Genomic DNA, 18,272 nt, shown 5'->3' on the forward strand with positions numbered 1-18,272 from the left:
CTAAAAGTGAATGATACACCTTGGGAGTGTCAGTTGGGCAAGTTATGTGGCCTTTTAATCCCTCATTGTGTTAAGAGCGTCAGGTGCATTCATAGGATGGAACAGAATGTAAGGATAGAAAGGTGAGCTGCGACTAGTAAAAAAAAGAAAAAGTCTTCTGAGTAATGCTGCGAAGTTTGGAGTGTGAGTTGTGTGAGTACAGGAATCATGTTGTTTTTATCCCCCTCTATCCAGTGTGGAGCCTAGCACGTAGCAGTTGCTCAATAAATGCTTTCTGAATGAATGAAAAATATTTTCTGGGCTTAGGGAACTATCAATGTTTTAAAGCAGAGAGGTAGAATTACTTAATTTTGAAACAATAATTTTATACTGAAAAAAAATGAATTGAGATGAGAGAAACCAGAACGGGATGAACTAGGAGGATACTGTGGTAGTTCCTAAGTCATAAGCTATTGTGGTGGTAGGGGGAAAGGAAATCGTAAGATCTATTTTGGGAGATATTTCCAAGGCAGAATTGGACATGAGAGATAAAGGGTTGAGCCCAAAATGACCCTAAGATTTCCAGCTGGGAAAATCAGGTAGATAATAAAGTCATTAATTGAGAAGCAAAATAAGGAAAGGAACAGATTGTGGAAGCAAGATAAACTCAAATTCTGCATATATTGAATTTGAAGGGCCTGAGAATGGTGTTTTAGAATTGTGAGTCTTGAACCAATTGTGGCTTATAAAATCAATCTGGTGAGTTGAGACAAGTATTTCTTAATGAAATGAAACATGGTAAATTTTAAAGTGTGTCACATGTGGTAAGGCTAAGTATTGTTTCACAGAACTTTTATTTCCTTTGCATATATATGTATGTAACTGACATAAAATGCATTTCCTATCATGGATCGAAAAAATATTTGAAGAAGCAGAGCCAACATGGCGCTATGGACAGAAGCACCATGCTGTCTCTCTTTAGCAAAGACCTGAAAAACTAAGTAAATGCCAATCCTGGAAACCTAAGTACCAAATGAAGGAATAAAGAACTCGATCAAGCACTGAATGTAATAAGAAACTGAAGACAATAGAGAACAAGGAGAGCTATGGAGTGGAGGTCCCATACCAGCTAACATGTCCAAATTCACCATCTTGGACTACAGCCACCAAAGAACGTAGACAGGGAGTACTGGAAGGCAACTTCATGGGGCTTCCGATAGGAGACCGAGGAATCAGTAACCAAGGATACATGTTTTCCCACCCCATACGCATAGTGGTTAAGTGCTACGGCTGCCAACCAAAGAGTCGGCAGTTTGAATCCGCCAGATGCGCCTCGGAAACTCTGTGGGGCAGTTGTCCTCTGTCCTATAGGGTGGCTATGAGTCGGAATCGACTCGACGGCACTGGGGTTTTTTGGGGCCCTTCTTCCTTGTAGGAGGCCTCCACTGCTTTCCACTGGGTCTCAGCTGCTCTGCTAGACACTAGCTCACTGCTGCCCGGGTCCACCTTGTCGTCACCAGCCAGCCCCTTCAACACCATTTTCTTGTTTGTTTGTTTTGGTTTGTATTTTTGTTTTTTGGTTTTTTTTTGATGTTGCTTTCTTTCTTACTTCTCTCTCTTTCTCTCCCTTCCTTCCTTTCCTTTCTCCTGCCCAGCTAGCCCCATGTGCCCTCCTCTCCGCTTCTCCATGAGCTGTGATTTTTTTGTTTGTTTGCTTTGCTCTTTTTGTTTGTTTGTTTTTTGATATTGTTTTTTGAGCTCTTTTGTTGTTGTTGTTGTTGCTTCTCCCTGTCCCTTCCTTCCTTTCCTTTCTCCTGCCCAGCTAGCCCCATATGCTATTCCCTCCCCTTCTTGACTGACTAAGTTTTTGGTTTGTTTGCTTTGTTCTTTTTTCTTCTTCTTCCTCTTTTTTTCTTCTGTTCCTTATCTCTCTCTCCTTTCCTTCCTCCTGCCCACCTAGCCCTGTGCACCGCTCCTACTCCTTCTGGAGGAGCCATGCTACACAGCTTGGTTGGAGAGTCACTGCACACAGCCTTACCAGGACTGCTCCACTGTCACCAACTGGCTCCCTTGGCGTCATTTTATTTATTGTTTGTTTCCACAAGTAAATAGAAAAACATAACTTGCTCATGGTTTGGTAGACTTAACATTGTGAAAATGTCAATTCTACTCAAAGCAATCTACAAAAACAATGCATTCCCGATCCAAATGCCAACAGCATACTTTAAAGAGATGGAAAAACTAATCATTAACTTTATATGGGCAGGGAAGAGGCTCTACATAAGTAAAGCACTATTGAAAAAGAATAAAGTAGGAGGACTTGCACCACCTGACCTCAGAACCTCCTATACAGTTTCAGTACTCAAAATAGCCTGGTACTGATACAATGACAGGCAAAGTGACCAATGGAACAGAATTGAGAATCCAGAAGGAAATCCATCCACCTACGGTCACCTCATCTTTGACAAAGGTCCAAAATCCTTTCTGGGTTCTCAATTTTCATTTTGAGCTGTGCCACATGAGCAAATGAAGGTCTGGAAAGCTTGACTCCATCCACATCATTTGAGGAGGCAGCTGTCTCCAGCCTTCTTTTGAGTGCCTTCCAGCCTGAGGGGTTCATCTTCTGGCGCTGAATCAGACAATGTTCCGCTGGCCCAAGCAGGAGTCAACAGCAACTTGCAAAGGTGCAAGAGACTGGGAAAGCTGTTCAGCCCACACTCATCCGTTCCTTAAACTTACACTTGCTATCTGTTGAGCTCGTCTGGAGAAAGTAGCAGTATGACTTTACGTAAATATTTAATGTCAATAGATCTTAATGTCCTCATCTATAAAATCAGTTTTTGACTTATGATTTCCAGAGTCCCATCTTGATCTAAAAATGGCTTTGCTCCTGTGGAGAAAGGCTTCAAGGAAGTCACCTCAGCCAGAAATTTAGTTCTAGTTCTTGAGCCAGTGTGACCAAATATCAATAGGTGGCCTACAGATACTGCCCTGGGTGGCTTCACAGCCTCCCAGGGGAGGAAAGAGAGGCTTTTGAGTGTAGATTTTTGACATTAACCCCAGATGAAGTTGTTCATTCACTCACAAGAGTTATGCTGACAACAATGAAAAACAATCACACAAGTTGATTGTTTTTTATCATATTAATAGATCCTACTACTTGTAGTGTATAAGGAATTAATTTTTTATAAGATCAGGATTCATCTTGCCTTATTTTTATATGCCCTTGAATGTTATTTGTGCCAAAATTTTTAATTTTTTAGATTGTAAATATATCACAATATTTTTAACCATTTTGGGGGGTTGCTTCTTTGTGTTTAATGTAATGGAACTATCCTAACTCACTCTTGAACTCTGAGAAGTCCTGGGGCCTCTCCCTTTGGTTCTCTCACTCCCTGGTTAGTTCATGGCTTTCCAGAAATCTGTTTTTAGGGGAAGGAAACTTGTAGGGGAGGGTGGGTCCCCAAAAGTATCCAGTTTGCTGATGGCAACAGCTGCCACTTCTTACAAGCCATCCCTTATTAGAATACAAGCTCGTTGAGAACAGAGCCTACTTCCCGTATTAAATCACTTAGCATATAAAACCAAACCCATTGCCATCAAGTGGATTCTGACTCAGCGACCCTGTAGGACAGAGTAGAACTACCGCATAGGGTTTCCAAGGTTGTAAATCTTCATGGAGGCAGACTGACACATCTTTCTCTGGAAGAGGGGCCATGGGTTCGAATCACTGACCTATTGGTTAGCAGTTGAGTGCTTTAGCTACAGGACCACAGGGCTTCTCAACACATACTAAGTACTCATCAAATTTTTGTTGAATTAAATCAGGCTGACTTGGAACTGTTACAAAGCTGAGAAAACAAAATGAGATGCTGAGCTCTTTGAGGGTGAGGATGGGATCTGAAATGCATTGTTTATGGCCTGTAATTAAAAAACCAGACAAAGGAACAAGAATACAATTGCTGTTGAGTCAGTTTCGACTCATAATGACCCCATATGTGTCAGGGTAGAACTGTGTTCCATAGAGTTTTCAGTGACTGATTTTTGAGAAGTAGGTGGCCAGGCCTTTCTTCCAAGAAGCCTTTGGGTAGACTTGAACCACCAGTCTTTCTATTAGCAGCAGAGTGTGTTATCCATTTATGCTACTCAGGGAGTCTGTAACAGGCATTCATTAAACTCTGCTTTCTCTGACATAGTTGACCACTACTTTTTCTAATCACATTTTTCTCCCTTGGCTTTTTTTTTTTTTTTTTTTAAAACATTGTGCTTTAGGTAATAGTTTACACAGCAAATTAGTTTCCCATTCAACAATTCATGCACAAATTATTCTGTGACATTGGTTACTATCCCCACAATGTGTCAGCACTCTCCCCATTTTCACCCTGGCTTCCCTGTTTCCATCCATCCAGTTTCCCTCCTCCTCTTTGCCTCCTTATCTTTCCTTTGGGGCAAATGTTGCCTGTTTGATCCCCTATGGTTGATTATTCTAAGGAGCACATTCCTCACGGGTGTTATTGTTAATTTTATAGGACAATCTATTATTTGGCCAAAAGGTGACTTCTGTTCCAGATTAAAAGGGTGTCTTAGGGTGCCAATTAAATCACTGCTCTTATTTCTCTAGGGTATATTCCTAAGAGTGGGATTGCTGGATCATATGGTATTTCTATTTCTAGTGTTTTGAGGAAGTGTCATACCATTTTCCATAGTGGTTGTACCATTTTACAATTCCATCAGCAGTGTATGAGTTCCAATCTACCCATAGCCTCACTAGCACTTGTTATTTTCTGTTTTTTTGAGCAGTGCTATTTTTATAGGGGTGAGATGATATCTCATTGTGGTTTTGATTTGCACCTCTCCAATCGACTTGACAGCACTGGGTTTGGTTTGGTTTTTTTGATGGCTAATGGGAAACCCTGGTAGAGCAGTGCTTAAGTGCTATGGCTGCTAACCAAAGGGTCAGAAGTTTAAATCCGGCAGGCGCTCCTTGGAAACTCTATGGGGCATTTCTACTCTGTCCTATAGAGTTGCTATGAGTTGGAATCGACTTGACAGCACTGGGTTTGGTTTGGTTTGGTAATGGCTAATGGGAGTCCTGCTGGATCAGTGGTTAAGAGGTCAGCTGCTAACCAAAAGGTCAGCAGTTTGAATTTACTAGCAGCTCCTTGGAAACTCTATGTGGCAGTTCTACTCTGTCCTACAGGGTTGCTATGAGTCGGAATTGATTCAGCAGCAGTGGGTTTGGTTTTTGGTTTTAATAGCTAATGATCGTGAGCATCTCTTCATGTGTTTATTAGCCACCTGAATGTCTTCTTCGGTGAAGTGTCTGTTCATGTCATTTGCCCATTTTTTTGATTGGATTGTTTGTCTTTTTATTGTTGAGATATTGAAGTTTTCTATATAATTTAGAGATTAAACCCTTGCCAGATGTGTCATTGCCAAAATTTTTTTTCCTAGTCTGGAGATTCTCTTTTTACTCTTTTGGTAAAGTCTTTTGATGAGCATAAGTATTTAATTTTAGCAGCTCCCAGTTATCTAGTTTATCTTCTGTTGCTTGCGCATTTTTAGTTATGTTTGATAGTGTATTTATGCCATAAATTAGTACTCCTAGCTTTGTCCCTATGTTATCTTCCAGAGACTTTATAGTTTTAGGTTTAACGTTTAGGCCTTTGGTCCATTTTGAGTTTGGTTTTGTGTATGCTGTCAGTTATGGATTCTGTTTCATTTTTCTGCAAATGGATATCCAGTTTTGCCAGTTAAAGAAACTACCTCTTCCCTACTGAATGGACTTTGACCTTTTATTTGAAGCTCAGCTGTGCATAGCTGGATGAATTTACTTCTAGGTCTCAATTCTGTTCCATTAGTTTCTGTGTCTGTCATTGTACCAGTACCAGGCTGTTTTGATTACTGTGGCTGGATAGTAAATTCTGAGTTGGAGAAGTGTGAGGCCTGCTACTTTGTTCTTCTCCTTCAATAATGCTTTAGCTATTCAGGCCTCTTTCTATATAAAGTTGGACGTTAGTTTTTCCATTTCATTAAAGGGTATTGTTGGGATTTTGATCAGGGTTGTATTATATCTATAGATTGCTATATGTAGTATTGACATTTTCACAATGTTAAGTTTTCCAATCCATGAGCATTGTATGTTTTTTCATTTATGTAGGTCTCTTGGTTTCTTGCAGTAGTGTTTTGTAGTTTTCATTGTGTTAAGTCTTTTACACCTCTTGTTAGATTTATTCTAGGTATTTTATCCTTTTGGGGGCTATTATAAGTAGTATTGTTTACTTGATTTCCTCTTCAGAGGTTTCCTTGTTAGTGTAGAGCAAAAATTCAACTGATTTTTGTATGTTGATCTTGTACCCTGCCCCTTTGCTGAAACCTTCCATTAATTCCAGTAAGTTTCTTGTGGAATCTCTGGGGCTTTCTATGTATAGGATCACATCATCTGTGAATTAGGGATAGTTTTATTTCTTCCTTATCAATTTGGATGCCCTTTATTTCCATTTCTTGCCTTACTGCTCTAGCTAGGATTTCCAGTACAATATTGAATAAGAATGGTGATAAAGGGCATCCTTGTCTCATTCCTCTTCTCAAGAGGAATGCTTTCAATCTCTCTCTTTTGAGAATAACATTGGCTATTGGTTTTTTTTTTTATTATTATTGGTTTTGTATATATGTCATTAATTATGTTGAGGAAATTCCCTTTTGTTGACAGTTTTTATCAGGAAAGGGTGTTGGATTTTATCAGATGCCTATTCTTCACTGATTGACATAATCATGTGATACTTTCCCTTTTACGTGGTAAATTGTTGTTGTCTTTAGGTGCTGTAGAGTTGGTTCCGACTCATAGTGACCCTATGCACAACAGAACGAAACACTGCCCAGTCCTGTGCCATCCTTAGAATCGTTGTTATGCTTGAGCTCATTGTTGCAGCCACTCTGTCAATCCACCTCGTTGAGGGTCTTCCTCTTTTCTGCTGACCCTGTACTCTGCCAAACATGATGTCCTTCTCCAGGGACTGATCCCTCCTGACAACATGTCCAAAGTATGTAAGACGCAGTCTCGCCATCCTTGCCTCTAAGGAGCATTCTGGCCGCACTTCCTCCAAGACAGATTTGTCCGTTCTTTTGGCAGTCCGTGGTATATTCAATATTCTTCGCCAACACCACAATTCAAAGGCATCAGTTCTTCTTTGGTCTTCCTTATTCATTGTCCAGCTTTCACATACATATGATATGATTGGAAATACCATGGCTTGGGTCAGGCGCACCTTAGTCTTCAAGGTGACGTCTTTGCTCTTCAACACTTTGAAGAGGTCCTTTGCAGCAGATTTACTCAATGCAATGCGTCTTTTGATTTCTTGACTGCTGTTCCCATGGCTGTTGATTGTGGATCCAAATAAAATGAAATTCTTGACAACTTCAATCTTTTCTCTGTTTATCATGATGTCCCTTATTGGTCCAGTTGTGAGGATTTTTGTTTTCTTTATGTTGAGGTGTAATCCATACTGAAGTCTGTGGTCTTTGATCTTCATGAGTAAGTGCTTCAAGTCCTCTTCACTTTCAGCAAGCAGAGTTGTGTCATCTGCATAACGCAGATTGTTAATGAGTCTTCCTCCAATCCTGATGCCCCATACTTCTTCATATAGTCCAGCTTCTTGTCTTATTTGTTCAGAATACAGATTAAATAGGTATGGTGAAAGAACACAACCCTGGTGCACACCTTTCCTGACTTTAAATCAACCAGTATCCCCTTGTTCTGTCCAAAGAACTGCCTCTTGATCTGTGTAAAGGTTCCTCATGAGCACAATTAAGTGTTCTGGAATTCCCATTCTTCGCAGTGTTATCCATAGTTTGTTATGATCCACACAGTCGAATGCCTTTGCATAGTCAATAAAACACAGGTAAACATCTTTCTGGAGTTCTCTTCTTTCAGCCAGGATCGATCTGACATCAGCACTGATATCCCTGGTTCCACGTCCTCTTTTGAAACCAGCCTGAATTTCTGGCAGTTCCCTGTAGATACACTGCTGCAGCCATTTTTGAATGATCTTCAGCAAAATTTTGCTTGCGTGTGATATTAATGATATTGTTCTATAATTTCCACATTCGGTTGGATCACCTTTCTTGGGAATAGGCATAAATATGGATCTCTTCCAGTCAGTTGGCCAGGAAGCTGCCTTCCATATTTCTTGGCATAGACAAGTGAACACCTCCAGTGCTGCATCTGTTTGTTGAAACATCTCAATTGATAATCCATCAATTCCTGGATCCTTGTTTTCCGCCAATGCCTTCAGAGCAACTTGGACTTCTTCCTTCAGTACCATTGGTTCCTGATCATATGCCACCTCTTGAAATGGTTGAATATCGACTAATTCTTTTTGGTATAATGACTCTGTGTATTCCTTCCATCTTCTTTTGATGGTTCCTGCGTCGTTTAATATTTTCCCCATGGAATCCTTCACTATTGCAACTCAAGGCTTGAATTTTTTCTTCAGTTCTTTTAGCTTGAGAAACACTGAGTGTGTTCTTCCCTTTTAGTTTTCCATCCCCAGCTCTTTGCACATGTCATTATAATACTTTGTCTTCTCGAGAGGCCCTTTGAAATCTTCTGTTCAGTTCTTTTACTTCATCAATTCTTCCTTTTGCTTTAGCTGCTTGACGCTCAAGAGCTACTTTCAGAGTCTCCTCTGACATCCATCTTGGTCTTTTCTTTCTTTCCTGTCTTTTCATGACCTCTTGCTTTCTTCATGGATGATGTCCTTAATGTCATTCCACAACTCATCTGGTCTTTGATCACTAGTGTCCAATGCGTCAAATCTATTCTTGAGATGGTCTCTAAATTCAGGTGGGATATACTCAAGATCATGTTTTGGCTTTCGTGGACTTGCTCTGATTTTCTTCAGTTTCAGCTTGAACTTGCATATGAGCAATTGATGGTCTGTTCCACAGTCAGCCCCTGGCCTTGTTCTGACTGATGATATTGAGCTTTTCCATCATCTCTTTCCACAGATGTAGTCAATTTGATTTCTGTGTGTTCTGTCTGGCGAGGTCCATGCGTATAGTTACCGTTTATGTTGGTGAAAGAAGGTATTTGCAATGACGAAGTCGTTGGTCTTGCAAAATTCTATCATTTGATCTCCGGCATTTTTTCTATCACCAAGGCTATATTTTCCAACTACTGATCCTTCTTCTTTGTTTCCAACTTTCATGTTCCAATTGCCAGTAATTATCAATGCATCTGGATTGCATGTTTGATCAATTTCAGACTGCAGCAGCTGATAAAAATCTTCTATTTCTTCATCTTTGGCCCTAGTGGTTGGTGCGTAAATTTGAATAATAGTTGTATTAACTGGTCTTCCTTGTAGGTGTATTGATATTATCCTATCACTGACAGTGTTGTCCTTCAGGATAGATCTTGAAATGTTCTTTTTGATGATGAATGTGACACCATTCCTCTTCAAGTTGTCATTCCCAGCATAGTAGACTATATGATTCTCCAATTCAAAATGGCCAATACCGGTCCATTTCAGCTTACTAATGCCTAGGATATCAATGTCTATGCGTTCCATTTCATTTTTGACGATTTCCAATTTTCCTAGATTCATACTTCGTACATTCCAGGTGCCGATTATTAATGGGTGTTTGCAGCTGTTTCTTCTCATTTGGAGTGGTGAATTACATTGATTGATTTTCTAATGTGGAACCACTCTTGCATCCTTGCTATGAGTCCCACCTGATCATGATGTATTATGATTTTGATACATCGTCATGTTCTGTTGGCTAAAATTTTGTTGTGAATTTTTGCATTTATATTCATGAATGATATTTGTCTGTGATTTTCTTTTTTTGTGGTGTCTTTGCTTGGCTTTGGCATCATAGTTATACTGGCTTCATGGAAGAATTATGGAGTATTCCTTCCTTTTCTGTGTTCTGGAATATCTTGAGTGAAATCGGGGTCAACTCTTTTCTGAATGTTTGGTAGAATTCTACAGTGAAGTCATCTGGGCTGGGACTTTATTCTTGTTTTGGGGAGTTTTTTAATGACATCTTCAATTTCTTCTGTTAAGGGTCTATTTAGGTTTTCTACCTCTGTATTAGTTTAGGTACTTAGCGTGTTTTTACAAATTTGTCCATTCTTCTAGGTTTTCAAATTTGTTAGAGTAAAATTTTCATAATATCCTGTTATGATGCTCTTTATTTTAGTTGGTTCTGTTGTAATGTCAACTGTTTAATTTCTTCTTTTAGTTATTTGCATCTTTTCATTTTGTTCCTTTGTCAATCTGGCAGGCAGTGTAAGCATGCATTGCTGTTCTCTGGGCATGCGGGGTGGCTGGAGGTGGGCTGGGCAGGTGCAGGCCACTTCCTGTCATTGGTCCAGTGGTGTGTGGGAGCATGGGGTGATGCTCACTGGTGAGTGGGGTGGCAGGTGGGGGTGTGTGTCAGGCAATCGGCAGGGCAGGCACACACTGCCACTTGTTGGGTGGGTGGGGTGGCATGCCAGGGGATGTGGTGGATGACCAGGGACACGGGAGCACTCTCTACTGCTTGCTTGTTGGCAGTTTCTCCTTCCCAACAGTGTTCTATCTAATTCTTTTTCCCTCCACTTGATGCTCGGGGTTCCAGGGTTCCAGGGTTCCAGTCATTTGTATCTATTTCACTTAGTTTCTCAGGTCTTTGCTGTAGGGGGACAGCATAGTGTGTCTGACTAAGCCTCCATCTTGGGTCATCTTAACCTCTTCTTAACAACTCTCTTGACTTTTGTGAGTCTATATCTTCCTAGTTTCCTTCCAACTTTCCTGGAAATGCTTCTTAATATCCTTATCTAATTTTTCATCTGCTCTCAGATCTCAAAGTGATGAAAGACCTCAGAATTTGGTCTTGTGTGTTTTCTCTATTCTTAGGCTATCTTTTATACTCTTATACATTGAAATCTCATCTATATGCTGACAACTACCAAGCATGCATCTTTAGCCTGAAAGTCACAGAACTATGGACTCCCACTTGATATTCAGATGTCTTATAGGTATCTCAAACTTAACACATCCAAAACAGAACACTTAATTTATACTACCCTTCCCCCACTCAAGCCTAGCCCTACGTCAGTCACCACCATACAACTAAGTGTCACCACCTTCTACGAAGTTGTTCAAACCAGGTATGCAAAGATGATCTTTGATCCCTCACTTCTCTCACTAACCTGTTGCTGTCTAGTCAATTCTGACTCATAGTGGCCCAGTAGGACAGAGCAGAACTTCCCTATAGGGTTTCCAAGGCTATGATCTTTACAGAAACAGACTGACACATCTTTCTCCCATAAAGTGGCTGGTGGATTCCAACTGCTGACCTTTTGGTTATTAGCTGAGACTTTAACCACTGTGCCACCAGGGTTCCTTTCCCATCACTACTCATGTCTAATCAATCCACAGCTCCTGTCAATATTCCCTCCTAAGTAATTTGTTTTCACTCTCTTCTCTCTATCTCCAATGCCACAATACACCAATCCACTATCTTTTCCAGTCTGAACTTTTGCAGTAACCTCTTCAGAGTGGTATCTTTGCTTTTAGTCTCATCTCCCTTTAGCCCATTCTCCATGTTGCAACCAAATTAATCTTTTTTTTAAGTTGCGTAAAATACACATAACATGAAACTCATCATTTTAACCATTTGCAAGCACATAATTCAGTGATATTCTGAAGTAATTAAAATAAATAAATAAAGTGGAGTATCTTGTTTAAAACATTTCAATGACTTCTCCTTATACTTGGAATAACATCCAGCCTTCTTATGATGTCCCGAAAAACCTTGGATGATCTGGCTTTTGCTTATCCCAAACTCATCTTGTTCTGCTTGCACCTCACTCCATAGACCAGTATCCTCCTCCTTTTTATTCCTTGCACGAGTCAAGCCGTTTCCCTTCCTCTGCCTGGAATACCTTCCCCAGCTCTTCAGATACCTGGCCTCTTGTCATATTTCAAGTCTCAGTGCAAATGTTCATGATCACTCTCCTTTCCCATTATTCTCTGCATTTTATGTAGCTTGTTCATGCCACTTACACAAGTTGTAATTTCACAGTTACACATTTGCTTGTTTTCTTACTTACTATCTTTTTCTCTGAACTTTAATTTCCAAGAGAATGGGGGCTATGCCTGTCTTGTTGTCCATAGGGCTCAGTGCAGTGTCTGCCAGATATAAGGTATTGAGTGAATATATATGAGAAGAATGGGAGGGAGAGGAAGGGAAGGAGGAAAAAAGAGAGAGAAAAAGGGAAAGAGAGAGAGAAGTATTTTTGATCTGCATCACCATAAAGACAGTAGATGCCTAGAACAAAGAAGCCAAAAGAAGAGGCAAGGAGAAAGCAACTGAAGTTTTTTTGTTGGTGTTCCTAGATTTTAGCTGTTTTTCTAGCATTTACCTTGTGCCAGGTGCCTTATAAATTATTTCAGCTAATCACCTGAAGAGCCCTAAGAGAAAGGCATTAAAACTTCATTGTCTTGTGAGAAAATAGAGGCTCAGTGAAATTAAGGACCTTGCCAAGATCTCACAGCCAGTTATGAGTGTGGTGAGTCCATGCTGTGTCCACCACTCCACACAGGACAAACATTTCCTACGTGCAAGTGGTTACTAAACATCTTAACTGCTTCACAGTATTGTGTAGGCTAGCAATGGTTCGCTGTTTTTTGTTTTTTAATTTTCATTTCTTTCTGATCAAATGCTACTTGAAAGAACCTGTTAAGGACCACACTTGAACTACAGAAGCAGACTGGAGCACTGAAGAATTGCAGTGCCCTGTAGAGAAGAGCAATCCTCACCCCACCTGACAGCTAATGAGGCTGACTAGATTGGAGGCTTTCATGAGGAAGGAGGGGTCAGTTCCCATAGTGTCAACACAACAAGAATCCAGGCAGCTCAGACTGTCTGCCAGCACAGAGTTCCTTGGATTTCAAACCAGAGAGTAAGTATTTTTATATAACCCTTGTCTTCAGATGTTTACTATAGTTATTTTGGATCACTCATATTTATTACACCTTGTAGTTGCTGGCTAATTTGTAAATTGACACATCTCTGCCAGAAAGTCAGGAATTCAAGCACTTAAATTTACAAGGATTCATGTGAAGAAAAGCTTGCTACATTTCGGTAGTCATTGATAGGCTGGTGAATTGTATATATTTTCTGCAAATAATTTTGGTTATAATATAATTAATACTCTCATTTATATTTTAAACAGCTTTATTAAGATATAATTTGTGTGCCATAAAATTGATCCATTTAAAGTGTATTGTTCATTGGTTTTTAGTATATTCAGAGTTGTGAATCATAATTTCTCACAACCTAATTTTAGAACACTCCATCACCCCCAAAAGAAATTCTGTATTCATTAGCAGTCATTCCCCAAGCCCATGCCAACCCCAGCCCTAGACAACCGATAATCTACGCTCTGTATCTATAAACCAGTTGCTGCTAGTTGATTCCAACTCATGGCGACCCCATGTCTGTCAGAGTAGAACTGTGCTGCATAGGGTTTTCAGCGGCTGATTTTTCAGAAGTAGGTCACCAAACTTTCTTCTGATGCACTTCTGGGTGGACTCCAACCTCCAGCTGAGTGCTTCACCATCTGTACCACCCGGAACTCCTACTGGCTCTATAGATTTGCCTATTCTGGACATTTCATATAAATGGAATTATACAAGTATCATGTACTTCTTTCCTTTTTATTACCAAATAATATTCCATTGTATGGCTAGCTCATATTTTATTTATCTATTCACCCATTGGAGATTTTGGTTTTTCCCTTTTTTTTTTACTATTATGAATAATGCTGCTATGAACACTTCTATACAAGTTTTTGTGTGCATGTCTTCCTGTCTCTTGGATATATATCTAGGAATGGAATTGCTGGGCCATAGGATAATTCCGTTTAACCTTTTGAAGAACTTCAAAACTGTTTTCCAAAGAGGCTATGCCTTTTTACATTCATACCAGGAGTGTACGAGAGTTCCAATTTCTGCATATCCTTACCAATACTTATTATTGTTTGTCTTTTTTTATTGTAGTTATTTTAGTGGTTGTGAAGTGTGTCTCATTGTGGTTGTGATTTGCATTTCCTTAATGACTAATGATATTGATCATCCTTTTATGTGATTTTTGGTCATTTATATCTCTTTGGAGAAATACCTACTTATATCCTTTGTCCATTTTTTAATTTGGTTGTCTTTTTATTGTTGAGTTGTGAGAGTTCTTTATATATTCTAGGTACAAGTCCATTATGAGATATATGATTTGCAAATATTTTCTCCCATTCTGTAGGTCGTCTGTCGTGGATTGAATTGTGTCCCCCCAAAATATGTGTTGTAAATTCTAACCTCTATGCCTGTGGTTATAATTCCATTTGGGAATGGGATTATTTTGTTACTAGTGTAGGGTGTGTCTTGAGTCAATCTCTTTTGAGATATAAAAGAGATTAAAGAAGCAAGCAAAAGCAACAGAGATGGGGAAGATTGATGCCAAGTCACATGAAGATCACCCAGGAGCAGAAGCTCAAAGAGATAAGGACTTCCTGAATTCAGACTTTTAGCCTCTGAAACTGTGAGGAAATAAATTTCTGTTTGTTAAACTAGTTGTGGGATTTCTGTTGTAGCCGTGCTAGGTAACTAAGACATTGTCTTTTTCAATTTCTTTTTGGTATCATTTACAGCACAAGAGTTTTTAATTTTGATGAAGTCCAATTTATGTTTTTTTGTTGTTGTTGTTGCTTGTGCTTTTGGTATCTAAGAAATCATCGCTTAACCCAAGGTCATAAAGATTTACTCCTATGTTTTCTTGTAAGAGTTCTGTAGTTTGGGAACTTCCATTTAGTTATGTGATTCACTTTGAGTTAATTTTTGTGTATGGTGTGGGATAGGGGACCAACTTCATTCTTTTGCATGTGGATATCCAGTTGTCTAAGCAATTTTTTGAAAAAAAAAAATTCTTCCCCAATTGAATCATTCTAGCACACTAGTCAAAAATTATTTAACCATAAATATAAGGGTTCATTTCTGAACTCTCAATTTTATTCCATTGTTCTATATGTCTATTCATATGCCAGTACCACACAGTCCTGATTAACATAACTTTGTAGTGTGTTTTAAAATCACCACAATGTCTTGATTACTGTAGCTTTTTAGTGAGTTTTGAAATTGAGAAGTGTGAGTCTTCCAACCCTGTACTTTTTCAAAATTGTTATGACTATTCTGCATCTCTTGCACCTTCACATAAATTTTTAGGATCAGCTTGTCAATTTTTCTGCAAATAATTTAGCTGTCCATTTAATGCTTCTACTTGAATTGCAACTCATCTGTGGGAAGTTATGAAATCTCCTTGGCATGAAATCAAAAAGTCTTTAAACTCTTTGGTCTCAAGACCCCTTATACTCTTAAAAATTATTGAGAGCCCCAGCGAGCTTTTGTTTACGTGGTCTATATCTATCAATATTTATTATATTAAAGGTTTAATTTGAGAAAGCTTGAAAATATTTATTAATTAATCTATAAATAACAGCAATAAACCCATTCTACAATAGCATAAATAATATTTATTTATTTATTTATTATTTATTAGGACTGGTCTAAGTGTAAACCTGGTCAAAGTCTTGTGTGAAAGGCAAGTGAAAAGGATTCCAGACTGATTCTTAAAAGGATATTTTTTGTGATATCTGCAGATTACAAACACTCTAGTATTTTTGTTTACCATTTTATTATTGATCAAATACTCTAGTGTGTTTTCTACTAAAACAAACAAAAAATGCAGTCCATGCCATCTTCTCTGTTACCTAACATAAAATGCATTAAAAACCTATGCCTTCGTTTGCTAGTGCTGTCATAAAAATAGAACCACAAAAGGGAGACTTTAAGGAGTGGGAATTTATTATTTCATAGTCCTGGAGACTAAGTGTCTGAATTCGGGGTGTTGGCTCTAGAAGAAAAGGTCCTTCTTTGTCTCATTCACCTTCTAGTAACTGTGTGTCTGTGTGTCTCTCCATGTTTATTTTCCTTTTCATAAGAGACCACTCAAAAGAGATTTGTTTTAGGACCCACTCTACTTCAGTATGACCTCATTAGCGTAACAAATGAAAACCCTATTTCCAAACAGGGTCACATTCATAGGTACAGGGGTTAGAAGTTCAGTGTACCATTTTGGGTGACATGATCCAATCCATGAACATCTAGGTCATGCAAAAAAGGCATAATCCTTGTCCAGCACACTCTGGACACTGATTCGCGTTGTCTGGGCTGAGACACATTCATCTATTTTATTGAAACCTATGTGTGATTCTCATGTAGCACCCTAGTCGAGAACTGCTGTGTCCTTACTATCTCTATCTAATTGCAGTCCTCCAACCTTGCTCCTTGACAATCCATGCCCTACCTTGCAGCCAGAGAGATATTGCTATGTAAAGTACAGTCTATGAACTAGTAGCTGCTCTGAGAACTTATTACAAATGCAGGATCTTAGGCCCCACACCAGGCCTAGTGAATCAGTATCTGCATTTTAACAAAATCCCCAGGTGATCTGAATGCACAAGAGGTTGGTGGACTATGGCCCACATGCCAAATCTGCTCAGCCCCTCTTTTTGTGCTGAAGGTACCCCTCATATGGGCTAGAATTGTGAGCCTTGGAGGCCAAACCAAGGTGTCTTCTTCTACCCCTACTCCTGCCTCCACTCTCAGCATTTGCCTTCCTGCTCCTCACTGCTGCCCAGGGCACTGCTGGTCACCACCTACACATTAAAGACTCTGCCATTGGCAACTGCTGGGCACCAAGTGGTGAAATCTCAGTGCAGCAAGTTGCCTTGCCTCTGGACAGCTGCCAACTTGAGATGGCAGGGCTCTCTAGGAGGAAAGAGGGCATGTTGAAATCTGGGTGTCACTGGGGTAGAGAGTGACACTGCCCATCCGGTGGCTAGGCTGCCTCTCAGCTGGTCATACTTTGCTCAGAGAATTTCTCTAGCTGAGGACTGTTGTTGTCGTTGGGTGCCATTAGTCAATTCCGACTCATAGAGACACTGTGTGACAGAGTAGAACTGTCCTATAGGGTTTTGTTGGCTGTAATCTTTATAGAAGCAGATCGCCAGACCTTTCTCCTGCAGAGCCTCTGGGTGGGTTCAAACTGCCAATCTTTCTGTTAGCAGCCAAGCCACCTGGAGGGCTTTTACAACACAGATTACTGGACCCCACTAAAGATTTCCTGATTCAGTAGGTCTAGAGTGGGGCCCAAGAATCTGCATTTCTACCAAGTTTCTGGGCAATGCTGCTGTGTTGGGCCCCAACGTGTTTGGTTGACTCCAGTTCCTTTTTGAAATCTCAAATTAAATGTTGAGAGATCAGAGAGACATTCTCAATAGTCCTATCTAAAGTGGTTCTCTCTCTCTTTTTTCTAAATCACTTATTTGTTTATATCAGTAGTTTTTAAACTTTTTGGTCTCAAGACCCCTTATACTCTTAAAAATTATTGAGAATCCCAGAGAGCTTTTGTTTACGTGGTCTATATCTATCAATATTTATTATATTAGAGGTTTAATTTGAGAAGGTTTGAAAATATTAATGCATCTATAAATGACAGCAATGAACCCATTGTACAATAGCATAAATAATATTTTTATGAAAAATAAATGTATTTTTCAAAACAAAAAAAGGGGAGAAGAGTGGCATGGTTTTACTTTTCTTCCCCCAAATCTCTATAATATCTGGCTAAATAGAAGAGAGCTGATTCGCATAGCTGAGTCTGCATTCAGCCTGTTGTACCGGTTGAAGTATGTAAACAAAACCTGGTTTTACACGTATGCAAAGTCAGAAAAGGAAAGAGCATTTGAAAAGCCTTTTCAGATAATTGTGGATATTTTCCTTGATAAAAACAAACAAAAAAACCCTGTTGCTATGGAGCTGATTCTGACTCTTGGAGACCCCACATGTTACAGAAAAGAACTGCTCCATAGGGTTTTCTTGGCTGCAATCCTTACGGAAGCAGATCGCCAGGCCTTTTTACCATGGAGTGGCTGGGTGGCTTCGAGCCGACAACCTTTAAGTTAGCAGCTGATCGCAAATCACTTGCAGTACCCAGGGGCCTTAACACTGCACTGAAATTGGACAAGTGGTAGTTTCTTAAAGGTTAGTGGCAACGTGGAATGTGAAACAACATCAGTGCACTTTTTGTACCCTGTTCCTTTAAAATCCATTGCTCTGTCTTGAGTGGATCTCTTTAACTGTTCATGATTTGGAAAATGCTATTTCACCAAGTTATGCAGATTTTCCAAATGT

General features: G+C 39.5%; 1 protein-coding gene across 3 annotated transcripts in view; it reads left to right on the forward strand.

The window, feature by feature from the left end:
- The window catches only part of ANKRD66 (ankyrin repeat domain 66), a 46,135-nt gene that overhangs the window by 4,049 nt on the left and 23,814 nt on the right, over positions 1-18,272 (forward strand). The window contains exons 1-2 of one of the 3 annotated variants that reach the window (XM_064287026.1): positions 4,251-11,134; positions 12,703-12,931. The exons of 1 other annotated variant lie outside the window; for it this stretch is intronic. The gene's annotated coding sequence lies outside the window, so the exon portion shown is untranslated. Of the gene's footprint in view, positions 1-4,250; positions 11,135-12,702; positions 12,932-18,272 lie in introns of those variants that run through there. One more of the 3 variants, XM_064287024.1, reaches the window with a different exon arrangement.

Source organism: Loxodonta africana, chromosome 1 (assembly GCF_030014295.1).
Source record: "Loxodonta africana isolate mLoxAfr1 chromosome 1, mLoxAfr1.hap2, whole genome shotgun sequence".
Taxonomy (NCBI): Eukaryota; Metazoa; Chordata; class Mammalia; order Proboscidea; family Elephantidae; genus Loxodonta; species Loxodonta africana.